This window comes from Convolutriloba macropyga, chromosome 2, assembly GCF_964194025.1.
Source record: "Convolutriloba macropyga chromosome 2, txConMacr16.3, whole genome shotgun sequence".
Classification (NCBI taxonomy): domain Eukaryota; kingdom Metazoa; phylum Xenacoelomorpha; order Acoela; family Convolutidae; genus Convolutriloba; species Convolutriloba macropyga.
In genome coordinates this window covers 85,923,322-85,927,005 of record NC_134469.1, presented here as the reverse complement: position 1 = coordinate 85,927,005, position 3,684 = coordinate 85,923,322, and positions in this window count along the sequence as shown.

Genomic DNA, 3,684 nt, shown 5'->3' with positions numbered 1-3,684 from the left:
GTTCTGAATTGTACTTATCGGATTGTTCATCTGCTGCTTTCTTTGGTAGATGTTTAACTCATTGTTGGCTGTCTTTGTCCAATTGAGTTTGGACCATATGTCGTTGGATACTTTTCAGCGCATTTTCGTATTCTTTATAATTTAATTGCTCTTTATTGTTTGTGTGTTATTTCACGCGGTCTCTACAGGTATTATTTAGTGTCGGTTTCATGGGAGGAACATTTGATGAAGTTGAAGTGTTTGTTTTACAACCAGCACGGTGACTCTGACAGCCGCCGGCTAAAATTTGATCTGCGAACATATCTCTGTGGATTTAAACAGGGATCATTTCACACTCACTGTGTCAGTCATTTAAGTCAGACATTTTTACACAGCCAATAATTGTGCAAGAAACAATGTTTTGTTGCGTTTGCAGGTGGTTCCACTTCTATTGCTGATTACGGGAGCCCAATTGGGAGCTCCGTTGTACAGAACGCTCCATCCGAGAGCTTTGTAAGTCAATGAGAGTGTCTCTTTTGTGCAGCCTCAGTCAGTACCAGCAATCTTTTTCAGTTTGTTATTGATTTTTGTTAAATTATCTTTGCTGCTTTTTACATGTTTTCCAAAATCCAGTACACTATCAAAAGTGACACCAATTGCGTCGACTTTGTTTTTGTTTTTGGCGAACTGTTGATAGCGAGGTCTGTGTCAAGCTTGGCCTACAAGCTCCAGGTTGTGAACACAGTTCCGCTGGATTTTTCGCCTGATATTTTGAGTTTTCTTCATTTTGTCCAGTCATGTAAAATAATTAGGTGGGGAGCTCTAATTTCACGTAATTTTTCAATCTGAGGGTGAGACGAAGATGAAGTTATTTCATAAGCGTAAGTTATGATAATTATATCTTTCGCGGGTAGAGACAGCTTGCTCATGTGTATGTTGAAGAGCCTTGGCAATAATACACCACCTTGGGGGACACGGTGTTTGACTTTTCTCCCCTTTGAGTTTTTTTTGTTATGTTTTACGTAAAAAACTCTGTTCCGTCAGCATGAATCAACGCTTTTTTTGTGCTATTTCGTGGTGGAGACTCGATAATGTCTTTTGGTAGAAGGTTGTGATGCAGCTATTCGAAAGCGCTGGTGAGAACTAAACATTTGCAACGTTTCTTTGAATTAGGGCCTTTTTCTAGATCGTTGTTGAATTATTGAGAGCTGTCGTTAAAGAGTGCTGAGGTGTAAAACCAAACTGATGTTCTTTTAGTGAATTTTCAATAAAGTCACTTAGTGAGAGTTTTTCTGTTAGTTCTGCATTAGGACAGAGGCCTGCAAATGGTGTGATGGTCTTAGATTTGTTAATGGGTTTTCCCGGCTTGTGTAGGGGTATAACTTGGCCTGTTTTCCATATGTTCGGGATCTTTGCATTGTTTAAAAAAGGTTCATGTTGTCAGTGAGATGTCTCTTTGCTAAGGGGTTAGATAGCGCAGATGGATTGGCGCTACCTGGGTCCAGCAACTTCGTTTTCTTCGTATCTCCTATAGCTTCTTTCATTGTGTGACACTTTAACATTTTCCCATCTATTTCCCGATTGTTGTCGTGCTTTTTGTATTTCTTTTCTGTTTGTTTTTTTCTTGTTGCGTTGAGTGTGTTTGTGATTGAACTTATTGGCACTTTTTCATAGATCATGGTAAAGAGTAATTTTTTGACGTCGAAATATATGGCTCTGTTCGCGTTACTTGACGAAAGCTTTTTTACTGTGCATCGGAGTTTGGATAATTTACCTCTGGGAATTTTTTTTTACAAAAATGATCACTTTCTTACGCAATTGATATTGAAAATTTTGCTAATTTCTTAGTTTAATTGCGTTATTTTGGGGTACCATGGATGTTTTCTTTGAATCTCATTTTTTTTTCAAAAATCTTCATTGCTCCGAAAAAAAATTGTCTTTTCCGCATGGTATTCATTTGTTGGTTTTGTTGTTCCTTCAGATTTCATCCAACGTTGTCTCTAAAACTTGCCCAGTCAAATTTTTGGAAGTTGATGAAAGCTCTTCGTGGCGTTGTGTATGTAATGAGGTCACATGTGATGGATATAGCTCTTGGTAAATAATCCGAGCCTAATGCGTACTCCTTGCGCAAGTCTATGTTCGTTGTTTTGTTTGAGCTGGCGAGACTATTGTCTGGGAGGTTTTAAAAGAATCAATAAATCTTGTACTCGCCTCTTTGTTGATTACTACATAATTACAGAAGTCTTTTTCACTTGCAAAATTGTTTCCTCTGGTGTCTTCCGGTAGTTTTGCGTACCATAGAGGGCTATGAGCATTGAAATCATCAACAAAAAAGCAGTCTTCTATTTTTTTTTCACATTGATGTCTTGTATACTGCATCACAACTAGAGACATGTGTTTTTAAGGCCCTGACTAGTTTGATATTATTACCACCTGCAAAAACTATTTGGCTCGGACCTCGAGGTGTTTGTTAGAAGTTTTAGTTCTGGAACCAGAACTGTGTCCAAAATGATAAAAGGTACCCCTCCAACTTTGCCTCTTTCTTCGGGCCAATTTTCTTGTGTTTTTATGAAGCCAGGTGGGTTTTTAGGGTGGAGTTTTCATAGAGATTAATCTCCTGGATGACAGCTATTTGGATGCTATTTTTTAAAACTCAGTCTATGATTTTGTCTAGTTTTTGTTTGAGTCCATTAATAAGTGAGGAAACTTTGCCTTGATTCTGCTTCTTTTTTCTTGCACCAGGGACAACGCTTACAGTCGAAGTTGATGTTCTATTGCTCTATGGGTTGTAATTTGTTGCAATTCAGATAAACTCATCCTCCGTGGCAGCATAAGACGGCATTTTGATTCTATTTGCTGCTGTGACAAACATCATAAAGCGTTGGGCCGGAATTGATTTCTTTTTCAACGAGGATGAGGAAAAGAAGGAGGGCAAATATGTGTTTCCCAGTAAAAAGCATACCAGAGACCAGAGAGATAGGGCTGAGCTGATCCCACCGCAATAAAGTTTCTCGCAGTCTGTGCACAGAGTGTAGGGATATTGGGAGAAGCTGTTCGCTCGTAGTTTTGCCTTGTAGAAGGGTCCATATTTGAAAAATAGATAATCGCTTCCATGACTAGCTTTTTCGACTCTTTCTTTTCGGTTTCAAACCTAAAATTTGTTCGGTTTTTAGCTCTCTTTTCTGATGAAATGAATGTGAAATAAAAGAAAAAATTTAGACTTGAACTGAGTCTAAGAGTTATTCAAATGAAACCAAACTTGGTAATTTAGTTCTCCTATATTCCTTGACAAGTGAACATAAGAAGGATAGCAACGAAAGTCGTGAAAACTTCAGTAAAAAAATATTTATGATTTCTTGACTTTGAAAAAGGTTGTTTATTACCAAAGTTTTTTAATATTTAGTAATAACAAAACATGATGTATGATAAGTTATATTATCACAAAGCTGCATAACTAGTATTAGTACCACATAAGTCATGGTAAATTGTAATCAAGAAACGTCATGTTAAATTGTTAACACGGTAACAACGTCTTTTCCGCCCATAGCAAACCCAGGTCGAGGTGTCATCTATTCAACGGAAATTTATGTAAGATAAGCCGTGATTGCGGAAAATTTTGTAAGATAAGCAGTGAATGCGGTGAAATTACAAAAATGAGGCTGTGAATACGGTGAAAAAAACGTTTTGTCTTCTGGTAGCAGTGAA